The following is a 25,009-nucleotide window of genomic DNA, read 5'->3' on the forward strand; positions in this document are numbered from 1 at the left end:
GGTGCAAGCTGTAGCCATGGACATGCTATGTGATCTGATGGTGAATTTGGGGTGACCCAGTGCAAAAATCCTGAGGATCCATGTGGATCCGTGCTTTGTAACCAGGCTCTTTGTCCCTCTCTTCTCCCCACTCAGTGGCTCTTCTCCCGCTTTGCTGTTTCAAAGCGAGCAAAGCAAGCCATGGAGGAGGGAAGGAAGGGGAACCATGGATCCTCTGCTCACGACTGCAGCAGATCCCCCTGCCATCCGTAGGCATTCGCTCCATAACACGCACAGACATTTCCCCTTACTTTCTAGGAGGAAAAAAGTGAGTGTTATGGAGCAAAAATATGGTAGTTATTTACCAACCAAAATGACAATATCTTTTGAATTCTTGGGTCATGTTGCAGCTTTTTAGGACCCCTCATTTCTGGAATTAAAAAGTTGAAAAATTCAACACACTCTATTCTCCATCCCTAGTTTAGATAGTACAGTTCTTGCTTAGGTAATTAAACTATTGCAAAGAGACTGTTAACTCTTTGTCTTGTGGATGGGGAACCTGTGGACCTCCAAATGTTCCTGGGCCACAACTCTCATCTCCTCTGATCATGGGCCAAGCAGTCCTGGTTTGTCTCCAAGTTTGGGGCAATTAATTTTTGTTATGGTGTAACGTCATTGTAGATGTGGGGTATTTGTTTGATGGAAGTAACTAGTTGTTTTTTCATTTTTGTTAGCTCATTATTTCATATTTAGCAATAAGAACCACATTTAATCTCAAACTTCCCTTTGCTGTCTTTGTAGATGGTAAACTGTTTTGTAGATTCATAACACAGAAAATACAAGGCCCCCACATTTATATTTGTGCAGATGTTTCAAAAACAAAACCCCTGCTGAATATACATCCATCTGGCCAAACATATTTTGAAAGTTGAGACGAGGTGCACTCTGACCTGCATTTTTGCTTATTACCAATGTATTGCTAACATATATGAATATGGGATACCTGCAGTGTTTGAGTGTTAATCTTGCAGACAGATGGCATACTTTAAAGACATTTTCAGCAAAGCAGTTGTGTAGATAGATGCTTTCCCCATTATAATTAGTATGATTCGCTTGCCTGGTTCATACAAAAAACCTTTTCCTATCTGTAATCCAGAATTAAACAAACCTTGGCTTGCTCTTCTTGCAATTGTTGTATTAAATGTACTTGTTAAGATTGGGTCATGAGTCCTCTGTAGATGTCATAGAGGGGATGGTTGGATCCTGAGAAGGAATGGGAAGAGCTCAGGGAGTTGGACTTGGATGACCCTGGGAAGGGTCCTAGAAGGATGGGGGAGGTGTAATTGGGACCCCAAGAAGTGTCTGAGCTTGAGGAGGAAGGTAGTAGTTGAGGGAGTGGAGCATTGGATCCAGGGGAGGGACCAAGCGGGTTGGCAGCAGCATGTTCTCCAGTGAATGGGAAACAGCTGGTCGGAAACCTCCTGCTGTAGAACTGCCCTGGCACCTCCTGCCAAGGAGGAACCTCTTCTTCCACACAAGACAACTGAGTAAATCAGAAGCTGAGCTGGCACTGATTTCAACTCCAAGGACACTGAGATGTCATTGCAAGTATGAACAAACCTCACAAGTTCAGCTCACTTGAACAAGTGCCCGTTTACTTGCCCAATCCCAAAACTTTGGTTGCTTGCTGTGCTGTGAATACCCTGTCCTCCAAAATGTCTTAACTTGCATTTAGCCATGTATCTTTACCTCTTATTCACCTGCTGCACCTTGTTACCTGTGCCTTGCCCAAGTACAAGTATGATTTATGTGGTGTTAAATTTTTTGGAAGAAACCAAACTGGGAATTTGATTTTTTCTTCTGCTGCCATCATTGAGGGGAATCATATTAGTGATGAAGTCACCAAAGGCCAAAGGCCGCTTCTTGTAGCCATAATACTAACAAGAGAGATATGATCTGCATGAAGGTCACTTGTCACTTCTTAGACTTTTTCTTCCTTTTACAGTGGTACATGCTTTTCCTTTGCAAATGTAGTGGAATTAGTTTCAATCTTTTCAGTTGGGGATGGGGAAGTTGTGGGCCTCCAGATGTTGGACTCCAACTTCTCTCATCCTTCCTATTGGCCATGCTGGCTAGAGCTGATGGACGTTTGAGTCCAACAACATACAGAGGGCACAAGGTTGGAAAAAGGTGCTCTCTGCAGTCCCCTTTCCCCATACCAGTTAGCAACTTCCTAGTGGTTGCTTGTTTCTTTAGGTGAAAGTCCTTCCCCTAGCTTATCTGTTTCCAGGGGAAATATGGATATCTGGCTGCAGGCAAGTGGAAGCAGCGGCGTAGCGTGGGTTATCAGCACCCGGGGCAAGGCAAGTAATTTGCGCCCCCTAACCCGGGGCAAGGCAAATAATTTGCGCCCCCTAACCCGGGGCAAGGCAAGTACAGTAATTTACTCTCCCAAGCAGCAGCAGCAGCGAGGCTTCTCTTTCCCCCGCGCTCTCCTGGAGCTGCCTCTTTTCTTTCCTTTTTTCCCTTTCTCCAAGGCTTTTCGCTTTCTCTCCTTAATTGATTCCTCCTCCACACCGCAGCGTTTCCTAGCTGCTTCCCCCCCCCTTCCCCTCTCTCTCCTCCTCGTTCTGCTTGCCTTGCCCTGCACTGGCAGCAGCAGGCGCAGCCAGACCCCCGCCAGCCAGCCCGCCCGCCCGCCCGCCCACCCGGCTTCCTCTCCTTTTTTTGCCCGCGGCAGAAGGCTTCGCTCTCCCCCTTCCGCGACCTCCTCGCCAAGCCGAGCGAGCGCGGGCTCCCTAACCCGTGGATTTTAGTAGGGGCAGAGAGCTGCTAGTGCGAGCGCGCCCCCCGCCCATGTTGCGCCCGGTGCGGCTGGCCCCCCTGGCACCCCCCACGCTACGCCACTGAGTGGAAGTCTCACATTCCTTCTACATGACCACACATCTTCAGGTTGGCTTGACAGCATATTTCTGTATATTCGAAGATAGCTTCCCCCTCTGATGTGAGCCTAGTTAGTGGGAGTGATTTGTTAGTGGGAATGATTTGACTTAGAGAACAGCCTGGAGTGGGTAATTGCAAGGCCGTGTGTGGATTGTTCCTATTGTACCCTGTGTTGGTAATTTCCTTATTTGTTTTTATAGTATGGCATTGAGAAGTCACAGGTCTTTTCTTTCCTCTATCATGAGGGCTAGAAACTGCTACAAAAAAAAAGAAGTAAAGAAAAAAGCTGGCTTACTTAGGCATTCATCTAATAGCAGACATACAAAACAAACAGACAGCAATTATTGTGAGACTGGCAACAAAATCACTAGAGTCGATGGCTCTAATTAAGTCCCTAAGGGAATTGGTCAGGAGGAGAGCCAACATCTCCAATGAAAAGAACTGTATTGCAATATTTAATTGCCTCAATTACTGTGTTGTTAGCAATAAGGATAGATTTCTTAATTTATCTTAAATGATAAAATTGTACTTTCATATGTGTTGATTCTTGTGGAAGTTTATATTTAGGAAACAGGACCCATAATAGTAAGTATTTTATAAACAAATGCTTTACAGTCTAAACAGTTTGTGTATTCTTATGTGAAACACAAATGCAAAATTATTTAAATCTGATGTGAAGTCTGATGATGTAAACTCTCTTAAGTAATAAAAATAATGCTTACAGTAGCAAGGATTTGGAAAGTCTAAACATTCCAGTGGTGAGCCTGTAAGTATCCAGTACATAGCTGGATTTATTGAGATTCGAATAACTCTGTGTAACTTCAGATAGTCCTCCATGCTTCTGGAAACAGAAAAGCCCATGGGGACTATATTGCTGAGAATGCACAGAGAAGTGCAACTGCCATACTTAAATATCTTAGGACCCACAGCCTTTAAACTGTCTGAAGCAAAGTCAGTTGCTCAGCTTTTATATGGATCCCAACTAGGCCCCTTCACTAATCTTACATCACTGGTACTAGTATAATCTAAATTCCTAAGATCAGTTCTTCAAGTGCCAAAATATGTTTCAAATGCTACCTTATGTCTTGAGACAGGTTTTGTAAGAGCTGAGTCCAGGGTGTGGATGGCCACATTTAATTTCTGGCTTAGACTATCCTTTTAACCACATGGCCTTGCCTCACTAATTATAAAGGACGGCTTTCAAACAACATGGAAATGAGCAGTGGTAGACAAAATGTTAATTCTAAGTCTTACCCCACAGCTTTTACTTAGCATGGGCCATGCTGTGAACAGGCCAAAGAAACCATTAAACAGTGTATGGTTGATATAGAATGTAAGTCAGATATAACCAGGTCCTCCAATTACATTACCAGTGAAACCTCTCCTCCCCAATGGCATATTTAACTGATCTGGAAATACCAAAACAGCGAAGAGCTTTCCCTCTTGCTTGTTGCCAGGCTCTCCCTTCAGCCATCCAGGAAGGTCGCTTCAGGAAGACACCTTATGAGGGGGAAAAATGCCTCTGTGGCCCTGGGCACATAGAAACAATTGAACATGTTTTTCTCCACTGCCAGTATTACACAAACATATGTGCTAGGTTTATCCTGCCAATAATACCTGAATTTCCAGGACACACAGGGTAACTCTATATCTCCTTACTGCTCCAAAATATAAATCCTGATACAACATATTCAGTTGCCAGATATTATGCTGCTATGATTGACATATGTCAGAGGATAGTATGTGCCACACAGCAGGTCTGAAACTGAAGGTTTGATTTACATGATTTATGTGCTTTTATCTTATGCTGGTCTACTGCAACTGAGAGTATGAGTATGTGCACCCTCTACTTCTGCAGTTGCCCTATTGTCTATCTAACATGTTTTATTTATGTATGGAGGTGCTTTTATCTTATGCTGGTCTATGACCGTAATAAAGATTTTCATTGGATCTCTGTAACTTCTATTGGCAATCTTACTTTATTTCAATAAAAGGTAATTTTTTGCAAAGATAAAGTTGAAATGCAGAAGGCAGTAGTATCTCTCTGCCCTCTTTCTTCCAGCCCTGCTTATATCATTTAAACACTTACTTTTAGCATTTTCAAGTGCTTTTGAATTTTTATTTTATTTGTTGTTGTTGAGCTTTGTGGGACGCAAATGTGTGTGTGAGTGTGTTGAGGAATTTTGAAAGCGTGAAATTTTTCAGTACGTGGAATTTCACTTATTAGTTGCAGCTCTACTCATGAAGGAAATAATTGCTTTTGGTCCATGTACTGCCCTGCATACATGAACTGAGAAGCAGGAGCCAAGACGCTGAAGTACCATAACAAAAACCACAGCTTGCAGGCACTTCCTTAGAAGAGGCATTCTGTCTTTTGGTTTTCACATAGCATAGGGTTCCCCTAAAGTGCCTTTGGAAGTTTGTCTGAAATACAGCTTGCAGTTGGTCCAAAATAGAACTACAATATTATTAACTTGGGACGGTGCATCCACTATATGTCATCATTAGCTTTATCAACTATTTCAATAATCTATGTGATTTTAAACTGTGTGTGGTGGGGTATTGCTTTTTTTTTGCTATTACTGTATGTTATTTATCTTTGTGTTTTTATATTGTAAACTGCCCTGTGATCCTCACATGAAGAGTGGTGTATAAATATAACAACAACAACAACAACAACAACGGCCAGCTGTACTCCTTCTAAATCCATTAATGGGTCCTATATGAAGTGCTCATTTTATGGACCACAGGTATAAAATTCACGGCATGTAATGTCCTAAGAGAAAATTTAATGAAAATGATTTATAGGTGGTACATGACACCAGTCAAGCTTGCAAAAATTTATCATTTGCCCGACAATAAATGTTGGAAATGTAATGAGACTGAAGGTACATTCTTTCACCTTTGGTGGACATGCCCAAGGATTAAGACATTCTGGGAGATGATCTATAATGAAATGAAAAAGGTATTTAAATATACCTTTCTGAAGAAACCAGAGGCCTTTCTCCTGGGCATGGTTGGCCAATTGGTGTCAAAGAAGGATAGAACTTTTTTTATTTATGCAACAACAGCAGCAAGAATACTCATCGCAATGTATTGGAAGACACAAGATTTACCCGCTCGGGAAGAATGGCAGATGAAGTTGATGGACTATATGGAATTGGCGGAAATGACTGGCAGAATCCAGTCATTATTGTATTGTGGGCTTATTGTATTGGCTGCCAACTGCTGGAGAGTGCTGTACTGCTGATCTTTTTGTGATCTCTCCATCAACATCTGGTTGGTCACTGTGGGAACAAGATGCTGGACTAGATAGGTCTTTGCTCTATTCTAGCAGGTCTCTTTGCATTCTTATAGAGCTGTTTTTATATACAGTATTTCCTTGCTTGAGCTTTGCATATTAAGTCAACAGATCTTATACTTGCCACAATAGAACCCCTGCTTCTTAAGCTGAGGGAGCCTGGATTTCTGTTAGCTCCTGAAAAGAATAAGTGTTTGCATATTGGGTTTGTTTAGTGTGTTTCCATACTGTGTAAGCAGAAAATACGCCTATCATTTTTATATAGAACTAGCCATGCCTTTTTAAAGGTCACTCCTATCTCAGTCAGTTCTTAAAGTTCAAGAGGAAATAAACTGCTTAGGGTTGGCATTTTCAAGTCAAGTGTCAACTTTCTGAGCCCCAAGCCTAGGAACACAGATGAGAGAAAACAGGAGATTAATAAACCAGCTGCATGACTGATGGATCTAATGATTGGTGTGTAGGAACATACCTTTGGTCTTTTGTGTTTTTCTCCTGTGTGGGAGAGATTTGGAGGCTCCACTTTTCACTTTGCAATGCACTTTGCAAGCCTTTTATATCACCTGTTTCCTTACTCATTAGTCTGCTGACGCAAGCATAAGATTTGTCACTGCTGATAAAGCTGGAGATAAGGAATGTTTCATGACAATGTCACTATGTGTAGCCCTTTAGCCACATGGCATGTGGTTAGTAGGTAGGGCAAAAAAAAAAAACCCCTAGTAGTTTGGGAGGCACTGGAGTAGGAAAACTGCCAAGGTGGACTTGGACACCAACTGCATTGACTTCTCTTTTGTATGCGGGGGGACAGTAAGATCAATAAGGAAATAAACAGAAAGAATGGGCTTTATTAATCGGCTGTTTTGGAGGCAGCAGGAAAGATTATAATGGAACACAGGTGCTGATCGAAAGGAGCACTGAGCTTAAGCTATCTACTGTTGGCTTCTGAAGTGTTTGTATTGATTGTGGGAGATGTAGGGTACAGCAGTATCAGACCTGCTAATTGGGATCTGGGGTTGCCTCAGGGACAGGAAGAAACATGGGTTTCTGTTGTCACAGTTTTCTTCTTTTGCCTGGCTTCATATGTACCACTCTGGGGTTGCTCAGCAATGGGCATGGACTGAGAGGCCGTAAGCTCTTGAATATCCAGATTTGACAACTTGGGTCACTCTGCAGCCTCTCAGCTTATTGGTGGTATATGAAGCATAAGCAGAGGGTGTGCATTCCCCAGGAACATTTGCAATATATGCTGTAGAAGGTTCATTTAAAGATACAAGAAAAGCCTTATGTCTCTTATAATATAAACTGCCCAAAAGATTACAGTCCAGGTACATGCACATAAGTCAGTCGTAAGTCAAATATAAAAATCTAGCATTTATAAATGCTATATGCTTATCTAGAAATATTTTCTCCTGTACGGAGGAAGGGATCCTATTGTGGGTTGTCTCCACTCACTCCACTCTGCCAGCACAAACCTAGTTATATAAAAGTTTAAAGGTATTTTAAAGAGAAAAAGAAAGGCTTTACCACCTATGTAAGACAACCCTTTTTGTTCTATATAGAAGTGTATGCGCATGTGTGTGTGCTTGTGCTTGCTTGTTTGCTTGCTCATATGTGCACACATGCATTGGTGTGCGTGTAGATCTGTAGAAATGTGGGCCATCTCAAAATGAATTGGAGATTATTGTGATTCAGAATGGCCTCCTTCAGTGAGTTTGTTTTGCTTTTTAATCCCAGTATATTCGACAAAAGTCTATGAAAGGGTGGGGGTAGCAATTTACTCCTCCTGTCCCCTCCCCTAAGTTACCAGTTACCTGTTATTTTAACCACTGAGTTTAAAATGCCACAGTTTCTTGACTATATGCAAGAGGGAAAAAGCACTAATATTAGCACATTAAGAAAACTTGGAAATATATACTCTAATGACAAATTCATTTTGTACATTGGTTGTTGTTAAATTAAAAAAAGGAGGAAAATGCCACAATCTGGCATGTATTAAATATTATGTGTAACATTAAATAATCTTTCAGCGTTATCTTTCACAGTTATCTTTCAGTGCCCCAAAATTGAACTAACGTCCCAGTAACAAAGAATGTTGGACAGTCCTGAACAGCTAAGTGTCAGGCTGTATAAATGTATGCTTTTATTATATTTGTACCATATACAGGGAACTCCCCACTTACACGGGGGTTGTGTTTTGAGGCATCGTGTGTCATCGGGACATGAGTAAGCCCGCCCCATTCTGCCCACTTCTGGTGCTGAAAATGGCACACGTGTCAGAGGTCACACACAAATGAGGAGTTTCCTGCATCCACTTTTCCCCTAACAATAACCTTGTCAGGTAAAGCTAGGTTGCAAGCATGGCAATTTGCCAAAGGTCACTTTGGGGGCTTCATGGTTTAGAATGGAAGCTTGAATTCAAGTTCCTCAAGTTTGTAGTCTGACACTCTAACCCAGCGAGTTCCAAACTTTTCATATTGGTGACATACTTTTTAGACGTGCATCATTTCACAACAGAGTAATTCAGTTTTACTAGGAAACCGGAGGTTAAATTAACCCTTTTCCATTCCTGGGAGGAGCACAGGGAATGTTTGTGCGACGCACCTACACACTGCAGCTGACACACTAATGTGTCGCAGCACACAGTTTGGTAAACTCTGCTCTAGCCTCTGTACTATACAGACTCTTGTTCAGAAGGTTGTCTTCTAATTTTGAGTGTCTGTGTGCAAGTTGAAATGTTTCCTATTGGAAATATCATAATAATCCTGGGTGAGATTTATTTTTGTGACATATTTTCCCCCCCTTCCCTTATTGAATTAGGTGGCTCTTTCCCTCCTAATCATATGCTTGCGTTCTCATCCTGCTTGCTCATTTTCTCCTGCCTGTTTTCACTGTTGCTATCATTTGTGAGGAACCATCTGTTAGAAATTCTGAGGTTGGTACAACAACTGTGTCTAGTATCCAGAGACTAAAGGCTGCAGTGTAGTTACTGAGTTGAAACAATATCATTTTAATCGGGGTCAGTGAAGAGGCCTCTCACAGATTGATTGATTTATTTATTCTCTCTCTCTCTCTCTCTCTCTCTCTCTCTCTCTCTCTCTCTCTCCCCCCCTCTCCCAATTGCAAAGGACTAGCAATTTGTGAAATAAAAACACACAGATCATAAAACTGGGTGACCAGCAATGTGTGATGCTCATTTCCTGCTGGAGGACAGTAATATGCATTCAAAATTAAGTCTGATTGAAAAAGGTCAGCTCAGACAGTCCTGTGGAGTATTCATAAAGCAGTAATGAGTCATGATTCTGTGAGGACTTTTTTTCACTAAAGTACCGTGCTGGTTTTAAGGTTTTGGGGTTAATGGTTTTTTTGTTGTAAGTTCTTAACATTTTTCTATTACTGCTTGTTTTTTAAAAATAAGTTATTGTCCTCTTGTCAGGAGCATTGCAGCAAGCCTCACTGACAATCTTCCATTCAGCAGTGTTAAATCTCTCCTTTTTTTGCAGCCGCTTTCCTGAACGCCAATGTAAATGCAGTCTCAAGGCTTTTACAGTACCAGTGAGATGTCACAGCTGCTCTTGTCCTTTGTCTCCCAGAAGCTTCTTGTACTTTCCTTTCCTTTGCTTAAACACTGTGGAGCTGAACTGCATACCTGACTGCTCAATCTTGAAAACAGCTTTTCTTTCAGATTTGGCACTTGTGTTGCTGTGTGTTGTGTCCTGAAGCATGATTTCTGCTGTCTGACCTAGTGACATGAGCTAGGTAACCTGGTTACCAGCCCCGGGCCTGCAACAATGACAGGGGAGTTCTCCAGTCTTGACTTCTGCAAATACTTTTATGCATATATCAAAACAAAATGAAGCCTTTCATGTCATCATCCCACTCCCATGGAATGTTCTGCCAAGAGAGATTCAGGGGGTGCCTTCTGTTTCAACCTTCAAATGCCTGCTGAAAACTATGCCAGGCTTTATGTAGGCAATTACGAATACATAGTTAGTTGATGATCTCTGATCTTAATTTTTTATGTATTTTGTTCAATATAGATACTGTTGTAAATCACTCTGATATTTTTTATGATATAGCATTTATTTTTATAAATTAATTATTAATTAATAAATAAATTAATTATTGTCTAGCCTGATAGCCATGTTGAAAAATATACAGTACTGGCATTCTGTGGGTGAGAATAACTTGTAGAATTTACCTTGCTGTTTCTGGATGTCTCAGACAACAGAGAGAGCACAGTGGGTTGAAGAGATGGGCAGTTTTCTTGAAGTCTGCTAGGGAGGGAATGGGGCACAGAGGCTTCTGAGAAAGACAGGATACTAACTCAGATCCTGGATCTGGAGAAGCAAGGTGGTTGGACAGAAGGTTGAAGGGCCACAGACAGCTTATGAAACTTACGACTTACAATGTGGGTTTGAACTCTAGTGCAGAAGTGGAGAACTTGTAGCTCTCAGATACTGGTGGATTTTCAACTCTCATCAGTCCCAGCCAAGCGTTGCCAATGGTGAGGGATGATGGGAGTTGTAGTCTAAACATGTCTGGAGGGCCACATGTTCTCCATCCCTGCTATAATTGATGCGTGGTTTTAGGGTACACTGTTTGTCTGTCCCCACTGTTTATTCTATGGTTGTTCCTAGTACCTTGTGGAGGGCACACTATTAAGCGAATAGTTATATTTTCAAAGTGTTCTGCAGCAAGAACAGGCAACAGCTAGGAGGTAATGGTATGAGAAGGGATTGTGTGCTTCCATGTTGTGCCTAGGCATCAAAACTCATTCCTGAAGTGCACAACAGTGTGATTGCAGGTAAGGAACTGATGGGGTAAATTGGATTATTTATTATGGTTTGGATTGAGTCGAAATAGTGGAGGGCAATTTTTCTCTCTTTCTCACTTCAAGGTCAGATGAGAGTATTTACTATTCTCTCTGTTTATCTGTGGATGCAAATTGAATTTGGTGATTCAAATTGATGAAATGTTAGAAATAAAAAACTCATCAGAGGCGACACGGAGAGAAATTACTGGGTTGAAATGGCTAGTGGGTTCACCATTCCATGTCCTGGCCTCTCCTTTGATTAGTAATTATTTCAATCTTTGCCCCCCCCCCATCCATTTCATTCTCAGTTTTGTTTCAGTTGTTTTGATTTCTGTTTTTCAAGGGAAAAAATGTAATGACACTCTGAAGCATTTAGATTTGGAATTGGATGGTTGCAATAGCCAGCTGCAGGCAGGCAGCTCGGACTTGAACCTGAGGGAGGCACTGTTCAACTTTCACTTTTATAAGTTGATTTTCACTTATTAGCATATGCGTTCAGGCTTATAAGTCTGCCATAGTAAGCTGATGAACTTTCGGGTCCCTTCCCTCAATTGAAAGCAGGAGAATGTGAGCCATATTTTACAGCTGTTATTGGAAGAGGGACCATAGCTCAACGACTGAGCAGTGCTTTGTGTGTAGAAAGTATCTGGTTCAATCATTGGCATCTTTATATGTAGCTGGTGATGGATAAACAAAAAGCACCTCTGCCTGAGAACCTGGAAAGCTGTTGCCAGTCAGAGTAGAGAATATTGGCCTAGATGGACAAATAATCTCACCATTTATAAACCAGCTTCCTACATTAATCACAGATCATCACTCCAAATGCTTAATTATTCAAATTTTTTGTCCAAGTGCTTGACAGTCCCAACTTACCATACTTTCCCTTGTATTAGACAAGGGTTTTTACTCCAAAAGTAAAGTAAAAAGTGGGGTGGGTGGGTGTGTCATCTTATACATGGGTAGTGCAGAGGGGGGACAGGCGATTGGTTGCATCCGCGAGCAGGATCTAGCGATTGGGTGGGTGAATGGTGTCTTCTGCAAGGGCTGCTTTGTATTGGCTGCTGCTTTGTCAATCGGGTGGGTTATTTGTGGATGTGTCAAAGGCTGCTTTGGATTGGCTGCCGCTTCTGCAATTGGGCTTGCGTCGCTTGCGATTGTTAGTGTTTGCCAGTTGGGTGAGTGATATTCGGTTCGGCGTCCTCCCCCCCTGAGCCCCAAAATAGGGCCCAAAATAGGGGGCGTCTTATACATGGGGGCGTCTTATAGACGGAAAAGTACTGTATATTCTGCCCTTCCTCCCAGAAGAGCCCAGGGCAGCAAACAAGTGAAAAAACAGTAAAAATATATTTAAAACAATTCCAATTTTGTGCAACCTTCTTGGTGTGTGTTCTACTATTTTAAGACTGTCATTTATGCAAGTCCCTTCTGATCTGCTAACCCTGGCATTAATACCCCCACACCAGATTTTTTGTTGTTGCTGTGCAACTCTCACTGTGCCCTTTTGCACTTTTTCCATTATCATCCGTACAATAAGACAGTTACCTCAATTGCTGTTATAACAAGTAGTTAAGCAGAACAGAGATTTGTTTTTGTTTTTAGTCATTACTTTCAGTGATACCCATTGCTATATCTGTGGGGTGGTGGGTTGCTTAAAAGAAAATTATAGTAGATTGTTATGTATTTAATAGCCTGCAGTGACTTCTGTAATTTTTTTGAGGTGTGAGGGAAACTATTAAACGCACGTAATAGCCTCTCTATTCATTATGTCACTCATTGTCCTTGGAAAGACTGAGGACTTCTTGAAAGTGGAGTTTTATCATTAAGATTATATTAAAGTGGCCTGGAGAAAGGGAAGAGCATAGCATTAAAAGAGATACTCAGCTTGGAGCACAAAGAACCTTCATTCAATAGACTTGGGGCAGTGTGGAGCATTAATAGACTGATAAACAGAAATGGCTTTTCCTCTTTAAGGCCAGGAATATGTACTTTGAACTTGCAAAGATTTCTGGAAATGCCAGTGCTCTCATAGTTCAATGCATTCTTCAGATGCGAGGTTTAATTTTTTATGAGTTTTGAAAAAGAAAGAAAGGAAAGGTTTGGATCATGTGATGCATTGGACTTAAAAGAGCCAGGCATTTATCCAGCAAGGGCGTGGAGGGTTATGGTTCCTCTGGGCAGTGACATACTGGATTGAGTTGCCATAACTACTGTAAGCTTGCTGGCTGTCAATATGATGAAAATAATTAACCTAACTGCTTTTGCTTAGCAGCTAACGTGGGAACTTCTGCGCTGCCTGGTTCTTCCTTTCTGAAATTTAGGCAGTAGAAAGACCCATAGTTCTGGGTGGAAGAGGAGTGAAGAGTATTGAGCTAGGCAGCAGACCACCCAGTTGTCATAATGTGGAGTATAATTGGATGACAGTCAATGGGAACAGGCAGAAAGGACTTAATGATAAATATTTTATCATTTTAAATCAGAACCAGTTAAGGCAGTGAAGGTCCTGTGTGAATGTCTGGAGGCGGTTGGAGGACGGATGGTGGCTAACGGATTGAGGTTGAATCCTGACAAGACAGAAGTACTGTTCTTGGGGGACAGGGGGCGGGCTGGTGTCGAGGACTCCCTGGTCCTGAATGGGGTAACTGTGCCTCTGAAGGACCAGGTGCGGAGCCTGGGAGTCATTTTGGACTCACAGCAGTCCATGGAGGTGCAGGTTAATTCTGTGTCCAGGGCAGCTGTTTACCAGCTCCATCTGGTATGCAGGCTGAGACCCTACCTCCCCACAGACTGTCTTGCCAGAGTGGTGCATGCTCTAGTTATCTCCCGCTTGGAGTACTGCAATGTGTTTTACATTGGGCTACCTTGAAGGTGACTTGGAAACCACAATTAACCCAGAATGCGGCAGATAGACTGGTGACTGGGAGTGGCCGCCGAGACCATATAACACTGGTCCTGAAATATCTTCATTGGTTTCCAGTACGCTTCTGAGCACAATTCAAAATGTTGGTGCTGACCTTTAAAGCCCTAAACGGCCTCGGTCCTGTATACCCGAAGGAGCGTCTCCACCCCCATCGTCCAGCCTGGACACTGAGGTCCAGCGCCGAGAGTCTCCTGTCAGTTCCCTCGCTGCGACAAGTGAGGTTACAGGGAACCAGACAGAGGGCCTTCTCGGTAGTGGCACCTGCCCTGTGGAACGCCCTCCCAGCAGATTTCAAGGCAATAAGCAACTATTTTACTTTTAAAAGACAACTGAAGGCGGCCCTGTTTAGGGACATTTTTAATGTTTGATGCTGTATTGTTTTTAATATTTGGTTGGAAGCCACCCAGAGTGGCTGGGGAAACCCAGCCAGATGGGCGGTGTGTGTGTGTGTGTGTGTGTGTGTGTGTGTGTATATATATATATATATATATATATATATATATGGTTTTCTTTGTGGCTGATTAGCTGTGCAAAGGTCAGAGGGGGCAGGGTTTCTGTTGAGGCAGGTGATTAGCTGTGGGAGGAGCTTATCAGAGCTTGCAGGGCAGCAGTTAAAGAAGGAGCAAAAAGGGTTTTCTTGTGTGTGTGTGTGTGTGTTTCTTTGTGGCTGATTAGCTGTTCTCCCTGTGCAAAGGTCAGAGGGGGCAGGGTTTCTGTTGAGGCAGGTGATTAGCTGGGGGAGGAGCTTATCAGAGCTTGCAGGGCAGCAGTTAAAGAAGGAGCAAAAAGAGTTTTCTTGTGTGTGTGTGTGTTTCTTTGTGGCTGATTAGCTGTTCTCCCTGTGCAAAGGTCAGAGGGGGCAGGGTTTCTGTTGAGGCAGGTGATTAGCTGGGGGAGGAGCTTATCAGAGCTTGCAGGGCAGCAGTTAAAGAAGGAGCAAAAAGGGTTTTCTTGTGTGTGTGTGTGTTTCTTTGTGGCTGATTAGCTGTTCTCCCTGTGCAAAGGTCAGAGGGGGCAGGGTTTCTGTTGAGGCAGGTGATTAGCTGGGGGAGGAGCTTATCAGAGCTTGCAGGGTAGCGGCGCGCGCCTAGTGGCACGCGCAGTTTGATCCATCTTTTAGATTTAGGGGAGCTAGTCTCAAACGTTTGTTGGGGGAGACCTACGTTTTTTTGTGGGGGGAGTTATTTGTCCTGTCTTCACGCTTTTTATGATGGAGGACCCCTGTAGCCACCCCCAACGACACGTTCTCAAGATGGAGGGGGAGGGAACAGCTGCAGTCGCCTGCGGTTCCTGCGCAATGTTTGCCATCTTGCCAAAGGTTGCAGGCAGCTTTACCTGCAGCAATTGCATGCTGATTGCCGTCTTAAAAGACAAAGTCCAGCAACTGGAGGAACGTGTAGCTACGCTCCAAAGAATTAGAGAGCTGGAGCTCTTCTTGGAAGCAACAGAGCACACCTTCTCCACCAAGGAGGAGACAGGGGACTCCCCTGAGAAGGAGGCTAGTTCACCAACACAGGAGCCAGATATATGGAGAAACGTGACTCAAAGGAGTAGGAGGCCCAGGGTTCGCTCTGATTGTTTAGAAATACACAATCGCTTTGAGGTCCTCTCCCCTAGCACGGAAGACGAAGAGCAGACTCCATTTTAGGATCTCTCCCTCATTACAGTCGATCAGGTATATGAAGACGAGCAGCAAAGTCAGTCCTCAGGGAATGTGCAGGCGACCTTGGAACGGACAGCTCACGGAAGAACCCCGACCAAACCTAAGAGGAGGCGTGTAGTGGTGATAGGGGATTCCCTACTGAGGGGAACAGAAGCAGTGATCTGTGGGCCTGACAAGATGTCTCGGGAAGTGTGCTGTCTCCCCGGGGCTAAGATCCAAGATGTAACTGAACAACTGCAAGGAATCATAAAACCCACTGACAAATACCCCTTCCTCTTGGTTCATGTGGGAACCAATGACACTGCAAGCAATAGCCTCCAGAAGATCAAAAGAGACTACGAGGCTCTGGGCAGGAAATTGAAGCAATTAAATGCACAAATTGTCATCTCATCTGTCCTCCCAGTTGAACGACGTGGCCCAGGGAGAGAGGGGAAAACAGTGGAAGTGAACAGCTGGCTTCGCAAATGGTGTAAACAGGAACGGTTTGGATTCTTAGATCACGGACTTCAGTTTCTTGAAGATGGACTTCTGGCAAGCGATGGGCTGCACCTCACAACGGTTGGGAGAAATGTTTTTGCCAAAAATCTCAGAAACCTCATCAGGAGGGCTTTAAACTGACTAATGTGGGGGAGGGAGACAGTGCTCCTGAAGGTAGGAGTCTATCAATTGATGAAGATGATCATCCAAATGTCATAGACCAAATGGAGCAAACAGCACGCAGACCTAGTGGTGGGAGGAAAAAAATCCTTAAATAAGAGACACGGGGGAATGATTAATGGACTACAATGTCTGTACACTAATGCGCAAAGCATGGGAAATAAACAAGATGAGCTTGAGCTCTTGGTACAGCAAACTAAATATGACATAATAGGCAACACTGAAACCTGGTGGGATAAGTCCCACGATTGGAATGTAATAATGGAGGGATACAATCTATTTCAGAAAAACAGACCAGACAAGAAAGCAGGAGGAGTAGCGTTATATGTCAGGGATGTGTATACCTGTGAAGAGATCCAAGATTTAGAACCTCAAAGCCAAAGTGAGAGCATTTGGGTCAAAATTAAGGGAGAGAAGAATAACAGTGACCTCACTGTGGGAGTTTACTATAGATCCCCAAGCCAAACGGAGGACATAGATGATGCCTTCCTGGAACAGATGGCCAAGCATGCAAAAGGAAGGGAGATAGTAGTAATGGGGGACTTCAATTACCCGGATATTTGTTGGATGTCAAACTCAGCCAAGAGCGTAAGGTCAAACAGATTCCTCACTGGCCTTGCAGACAACTTCATTGTCCAGAAAGTGGGAGAAGCAACAAGAGGAACAGCCATTTTAGATCTGGTCCTAACCAATGTTGATGACCTGGTTAGTGGGGTAGAAGTGGAAGGATCATTAGGCGCGAGTGATCATGCTCTTCTGAAGTTTACTATAGTGGAAAGGAGCAGCCAAGCATACTAGGGCTCAATTTCTTGACTTTAAGAAAGCCGACTTCATAAAACTTAGGGAAGTGCTGGGTGAGATCCCATGGACAGTAATACTAAAAGGAAAGGGAGTTCATGATGGCTGGGAGTTTGTTAAGAGGGAGATAGTAAAAGCACAACGTCAGGCAATACCAATGAGACGGAAACATGGAAGGTGCCTAAAGAAGCCAGGGTGGCTATCTAAAGAACTTTTAACTGAGTTAAGATTAAAAAAGGATGTGTACAAAAAATGGAAAAGGGGGGAAACCACCAAAGAGGAATTCAAACAAATAGCCAGCACGTGTAGACACAAAGTCAGAAAAGCTAAAGCACAGAATGAACTCAGGCTTGCTAGAGAGGTTAAAAGCAACAAAAAAGGTTTTTATGGGTATGTTCGTAACAAAAGGAAGAACAAAGAAACAGTGGGGTCACTCAGAGGAGAAGATGGTGAAATGCAAACAGGGGACACAGAAAGGGCTGAACTCCTCAATGCCTTCTTTGCCTCAGTCTTCTCCGATAAAGAAAACAATGCCCGACCTGAAGAATTTGGAGCAAATGATTCAGCAAAGGAAACACAGCCCAGAATAACTAAGGAGATAGTACAAGAATACTTGGCTAGTTTAGATGTATTCAAGTCTCCAGGGCCAGATGAACTGCATCCAAGAGTATTAAAAGAACTGGCAGATGTGATTTCAGAACCACTGGCAGTCATCTTTGAGAATTCCTGGAGAACAGGCGAAGTCCCGGCAGACTGGAGGAGGGCAAATGTTGTCCCTATTTTCAAAAAGGGGAAAAGAGAGGACCCAAATAATTACCGCCCAGTCAGTCTGACATCAATACCAGGGAAGATTCTGGAGCAGATCATTAAGCAAACAGTCTGTGAGCACCTAGAAAGGAATGCTGTGATCACCAATAGTCAGCATGGATTTCTGAAAAATAAGTCATGTCAGACTAACCTGATCTCGTTTTTTGACAGAATTACAAGCCTGGTAGATGAAGGGAACGCAGTGGATGTAGCCTACCTTGATTTCAGCAAGGCATTTAACAAGGTGCCCCATGATATTCTTGTAAAGAAGCTGGTAAAATGCGGTCTTGACTATGCTACCACTCAGTGGATTTGTAACTGGCTGACTGACCGAACCCAAAGGGTGCTCATCAATGGTTCCTCTTCATCCTGGAGAAGAGTGACTAGTGGGGTGCCACAGGGTTCTGTCTTGGGCCCGGTCTTATTCAACATCTTTATCAACGACTTGGATGATGGACTCGAGGGAATCCTGATCAAATTTGCAGATGACACCAAATTGGGAGGGGTGGCTAACACCTAAGAGGACAGGATCACACTTCAAAACGACCTTGACAGATTAGAGAACTGGGCCAAAACAAACAAGATGAATTTTAACAGGGAGAAATGTAAAGTATTGCACTTGGGCAAAAAAAATGAGAGGCACAAATACAAGATGGGGGACACCTGGCTTGAGAGCAGTACATGTGAAAAGGATCTAGGAGTCTTGGTTGACCACAAACTTGACATGAGCCAACAGTGTGACGCGGCAGCTAAAAAAGCCAATGCAATTCTGGGCTGCATCAGTAGGAGTATAGCATCTAGATCAAGGGAAGTAATAGTGCCACTGTATTCTGCTCTGGTCAGACCTCACCTGGAGTACTGTGTCCAGTTCTGGGCACCACAGTTCAAGAAGGACACTGACAAACTGGAACGTGTCCAGAGGAGGGCAACCAAAATGGTCAAAGGCCTGGAAACGATGCCTTATGAGGAACGGCTAAGGGAGCTGGGCATGTTTAGCCTGGAGAAGAGGAGGTTAAGGGGTGATATGATAGCCATGTTCAAATATATAAAAGGATGTCACATAGAGGAGGGAGAAAGGTTGTTTTCTGCTGCTCCAGAGAAGCGGACACGGAGCAATGGATCCAAACTACAAGAAAGAAGATTCCACCTAAACATTAGGAAGAACTTCCTGACAGTAAGAGCTGTTCGACAGTGGAATTTGCTGCCAAGGAGTGTGGTGGAGTCTCCTTCTTTGGAGGTCTTTAAGCAGAGGCTTGACAACCATATGTCAGGAGTGCTCTGATGGTGTTTCCTGCTTGGCAGGGGGTTGGACTCGATGGCCCTTGTGGTCTCTTCCAACTCTATGATTCTATGATATATATATACATATATATATATACATATACATACATACATATATATATATATATATATATATAATAACTGTTGTTGTTATTATTATTATTTTAATACTTTCATGGAGCAATGACAAGTGTTGTCAAAGTGATTGAAAAAGCACCCAAATATAATTGCATTTGATTGAATCTAATGAACTTTGGCAGTTTTTCTAAACTGAAATGCAGAAAGGAAAATACAGTGGTACCTCAGGTTAAGTGCCTAATTCGTTCCGGAGGTCTGTACTTAACCTGAAACTGTTCTTAACCTGAAGCACCACTTTAGCTAATGCGCCTCCTGCTGCCGCCATGCCGCCGGAGCCCGATTTCTGTTCTTATCCTGAAGCATAGTTCTTAACCTGAAGCACTATTTCTGGCTTAGTGGAGTGTGTAACCTGAAGCGTATGTAACCCGAGGTACCGCTGTACATATGAAAACATTGTAACATTATCACTTTTGGAAACTCTGTTTCTGCACTAAGCTGGGGAACAGAATGTATTATTTATGATGAGGATCACCAACCTCATGCTTACAAAAGCTTTCATTGGCACACTGCCAGGGACCCCAGACTTTGAGCTTTCTTTCTTTTTTTTAAGTAAGTCTCCAGCCCCCTTATAAAGAAAGTTATGAAGCAAAATGTGCAGGTGCCCTTCTACATCCTGGCTTCTGTCACCTGTCAGTTTGCAAAGTCAAAGCTGTGATTGATAAGTGAGTTGTTTGAACACTGGTCAGTAGGAATCTCTGGGGTCCTAAAGAACTGCTGTTTTCCTCTTTAGTTCACTTTTCCTGCTTCTGTCTTATATTATTGTCCTTTGATCCACCCATTTGCTGCTAATTTTGTTTTGTTTTTCTCTCAGCCACATAGAGCATTTGGCAGGTAGCTGCTATAGAAACTTTTTGAAAATGTGGAATAATATGGTAAAAACAACACATGCAAGCCAGCATTAGGTCTTTGTATTTGTGAGTACAGTGGTACCTCGGGTTACATACACTTCAGGTTACATACGCTTCAGGTTACAGACTCCGCTAACCCAGAAATGTGACCTCGGGTTAAGAACTTTGCTTCAGGATGAGAACAGAAATTGTGCAGTGGCGGCGCAGCGGCAGCAGGAGGCCCCATTAGCTAAAGCGGTGCTTCAGGTTAAGAACAGGTTCAGGTTAAGAACAGACCTCCAGAACAAATTAAATTCTTAACCCAAGGTACCACTGTATGTATATGTATGGCTGGTTGTGATAATTCAGAATTACTCCTGTTTTCTATCTGTAATCTACAACACCATACCAAGAACAGACAACATAACAACCAAGACTTTACAATACCTAGAAAACGACTATTTTTCAATCATTTTTTATTAACTGAAAATGAAAAAGTTTTCTATATTTGAGCCATTTTGTGTTTTTCTGCTCTTTTGGAGTGCACCAGTCATTTTGTCTCTGGTGTCTTGGCACTATCACAAAATTCCAAATGTTCCCTGGACCACAAATGGTTCGGGGCTACTGTTTTATGGAGAGATGGAGATCTGAATGGTGGTTTTGCCACTCTAGGCTAACCTTTCCCTTCCTGGAGGACTATAACTCCCAGTATCCCTGACTATTGGTCATGCTGACAGGGGTTGATAGAAATGGTAGTCAAAACCATCCTAGGTTGGAGAATGCTACTGTTGACCAGGAGCGGCTAACCATCGTCTTCTTCTCCTCCTCCTCCTCCTCCTTCTTTTTCATTGTTTGAATTTATATACTGCCCTGTACCTGGAGGTCTCAGGGCAGTTCACAGAGTAAAATCATGATATAAAACCACATTGAGGGCCACACTGACAATCAGTTCCTCCTGCAAGGGCTGCATGCCAGCTGTGGGTGTGACTGATTTATGCGCACACAAGTGCATAGACACTAGCCAAGCAAAGACTCACTCACAATCCGAGCACATTTGCCACATATAGCACACACAAACATACCCATGCAGCACACACTCAGAAAACATACAGCACATATAGTCACCAGGCATGCAGTGTCACAGAACTCTCACACTGAAACATGCATATAATCACACAGAAACACACATGCAGAGGTGCACAGACACACGCTCAGCATTTGAAGCCCTCTATATTTCTGTGCGGGTGGCGCTGTGGGTAAAACCTCAGCACCTAGGACTTGCCGATCGTCAGGTCAGCGGTTCGAATCCCCGTGGCGGGATGCGCTCCCGTTGCTCGGTCCCAGCGCCTGCCAACCTAGTAGTTTGAAAGCACCCCTGGGTGCAAGTAGATAAATAGGGACCGCTTACTAGCGGGAAGGTAAACGGCGTTTCCGTGTGCTGCGCTGGCTCGCCAGATGCAGCTTGTCACGCTGGCCACGTGACCTGGAAGTGTCTTCGGACAGCGCTGGCCCCCGGCCTCTTAAGCGAGATGGGCGCGCAACCCCAGAGTCGGACACGACTGGCCCGTACGGGCAGGGGTACCTTTACCTTTACCTTTACCTTTACCTTTACCTTTACCTTTACCTTTACCTTTACCTTTACTATATTTCTGTGCTGGGATGGGGTGGATCAACATGCTGTCTTTTACTTTGTACATATCTTTTTGCGCAGAGTAAAAGGCAGAGTTTCCATTCACCTCTTCTGTAGCACTGGGGGGAAATCCTGCTGCTTATTTTTTAATAGCAGATAGCAGACTTTTATATCTGGTCTTAGCACTGGGGTGCTTAGTGCTAAGATAGGAGGTAGGAGATCTCTCTGGCTACTTTTTAAAGAGGACCTCTAAAGAGCAGCCAGAGGGATCTTTTATCTCCCTAAGGGCTTATCTCTGATCTTAGCATTGTGGTGGTTAATGCTGAAATGATAGATAAAAGATCACTTTGACTGTTCTGATCTTCCTGATCGGGAGATAATGCACTGTGTCTGCTCTTCAGAGATTCTTCTCTAAAGAGCAGTGACTTTTGTTTCATGAGCAGGCCATAAGATAAAGCTTTGTGGGCTGAATGGCCACTTTCCATGTTTTCATTGGCTGGGTCTTTACTGCAGAACACGGGTTAGCCACCTTTGCTCTTAAACCAGTTAAGGTTAAGACGGGTGTTGTTCCTTTAACAATTTATGCCAATTATTTTAACTCCCACATAATTGAAACAGCATAAGTAAAATAAAATGGCACTGGCTCAACTGCTGTGGCTCCAGTGTGGATCATGGCCTGCCAATTCTATGTCCTCTCATTCTGCCAACTAGAATGAAAATTAATTGGAAGTCCAATTTTGTTTTCAGCTCTATGCATTTTTTCTCAGTTGTATCATCTAACAGCTAGTTTATCCAAGAATGACCATGCATAAAATTGGGTCTTTTCATCTGTGTTTTGATATCTTAGCAGTTGGAAGGGGGAGAAAAGCCATCTCTTCCCCCTTTTGAGAGTCTTTTTTCTTTTCTTTTCTTTTTTGAAATTCTGGTATTCATAATAGTTTCTTAAAAGAAGATGTACATGCTACTCTATGGCAAAGGTTTCATTTTCTGTGTAACTAATTAATTAAAACAGAGAAGGGGGCAGGGGCATAGTGATGTTCCGGTTATTAAATTAGCCATTTTCTGCAGTAGATTTATAGTCTTTGTGATTAACTTATGACAATGGAAATAATCTATTTTACACTCTATTAAATTGGTATATGAATAGCTTCAAATTATTTTTTTTTTAAATGATATTTATTAAGATTTTCAAAGATACAGAAAGTAAAGATTAAAATACATTCAAAGCCTTATTTTCATAGATCCACTTTCCGGGACTCCCCCCTTCCCCCACCCCTACCATATTCCCCTTTCATATTGTTGGCTCCACAAGCTCTCAGTTCTAATTAAAACTTAATTTGTTTAAACCATTATTCGAATTTAAAGTTTATACACTCCTCATCAATACCCTTAATAAAAAACAAAAGTTCTCTCCCCAGGGCCCACCCCATTTTCATTCCACAATTTCCCTTTTTTTTTAAAAAATAAGGACACCCCACACAATAGAAATATAAGAAATAAGAAATAAAAAGTATAATAGGTGAAAAAGAGCCAGTTCAGAAAAAAAAAAGTTGACAAGCCTTTGGATTTTAGTTCTCCCCCCCCTGTCCCCGGTTTAATTTCCCCCTGACCACCAAACCATGTTATCTGCCTGGAATTCTTAAAGTCCATAAATCACCTATTTCCCCCAACTCCTTGCTGGCTTTTTCTTTTTATAGTTATTTTTTAAAACATTTAACTTCAAATCTTTAATAAAACTCCCCCCATTGTTCTTTCCAAGTTGTAGTCCAATTTCCTCTTGTTCCGCTGCTGAAACGTTCTAATTCAGAAGTTTAGTAACTCTGCAGGGATTATTGTTATTCAGGAACAAAAACTTGCGTTCAGTCCCTTCCTTTCTTCAATAGAAAATTCTATTGTCTCCTTTAGCTGAACACCCTGTAGACAAAATATTATTTCCGTTTTGCAGCTTTCCCAAAAGATAACCAGTCCTGTAAAATTCCAATGGTATTTTTCCACTTACGACCATCTTTGTAATGTCCCGAAACTCCTCTAGGGGGATTGTTGTAACTTTGTTTTCTCTAGTCCAAAAGTCCGATTGTTATCCATGTTTTCGCCATTTTGTATCCAAGTTTTAACGGGTTATAGCAAATTGTAACAAATTTAACCAGCAAAGTTCTCATAATAAGATCCTCTCTGCTTTCCGACTTTGACAGCTACTTTGACAGCTGTCAAAATCTCCGACTCTTTTCACCAGGCTCTCTCTTCAATCACCCCGGTTCCCGGGGGGGGGGTCACGTTTCCCTTCTCCCTCAATTCTTCCTCCAGCACAGTTCTTGTAGTTCCCCATCGTGGAATTCTTAGTTTTTATCAGCAATACAAATCTTTTTGGACCTTGGTTTCCACCATCCTTGTTTTGGAAGGTTTACAGTAGGGAGGGGGACTGACTTCCTTTTTGGATCCCCCCCCCGCTCGTGTCCAATCCGAAAAAAAAATTTTTTTTTTTCCTCCTTTTGAACCCGGTTTCCAAATTACTCACGGGTTGTTGTTAAGAAGTCCGAATTTTCAATAGAAGAAGTCAGCGCTCTCCGCCAAATGGCATGCGGCTTCGCTCGGCAGGGATAGCAGAGGACTCAAAGCACCACGCTTCTCCCCGGCACCCGATCCGTAGCCTTTAAAAAGGCTCCTTCACGAGTCGGGAGGGCGCTAGCGGTGCCAGCCGAGTCTCCATGTCCACGGCCTCCGTGGCCGTGGTTTTTAAGGGTCCCCGCATCGCCGGTGCGGTAGGACCCAGCCCCTGCCGAGCAGGCTCCCTCCGGAGCTCGGAGGGAGTCCGCCATTCGGCGATGGCGCCAACCCGGAAGTCAAATAGCTTCAAATTAAACTGGAACTTTCATATACATCTTTGATTCATTGAAAGATTTAAGATGTAAATATGGATCAGATGGTGGATGGAGGAGGATTTGATTGACATTCCTGGTCAGTACATGCTTAGTTTCCTATGATAACAAAAAAACAGGCCTGGAAAGAGAAAAATTATTCAGTCATACTAGAGTTGTGTTTCGGTTTGTCAGAGATACATACATACATATATAGTTTAGACAGAAATATCTTGTTGTAAAGAAACATATGGTTATTTATATTTATTTATTTAAAAATATTCTGCTTTTCACCATCTAAAAATCAAAATATACAACATAAAAATTAAAACATAAATTAAATATTAGAAGTTTTAAATATCAGAATTTTAAACAATATCATGAGAAAATTTTCAGGTAACAC

General features: G+C 42.8%; 1 protein-coding gene and 1 long non-coding RNA gene across 2 annotated transcripts in view; one reads left to right on the forward strand and one right to left on the reverse strand.

Moving 5' to 3' along the window:
- The window catches only part of LOC308463145, a 795,191-nt gene that overhangs the window by 110,397 nt on the left and 659,785 nt on the right, over positions 1-25,009 (reverse strand). The gene's annotated exons all lie outside the window — the stretch shown is intronic.
- Positions 1-25,009, forward strand: part of MAD1L1 (mitotic arrest deficient 1 like 1) — a 479,230-nt gene that overhangs the window by 105,658 nt on the left and 348,563 nt on the right. The window lies entirely within an intron of this gene.

The sequence above is a fragment of the Podarcis pityusensis genome (assembly GCF_964106645.2).
Source record: "Podarcis pityusensis genome assembly, chromosome: 14".
In the NCBI taxonomy this organism is placed as follows: domain Eukaryota; kingdom Metazoa; phylum Chordata; class Lepidosauria; order Squamata; family Lacertidae; genus Podarcis; species Podarcis pityusensis.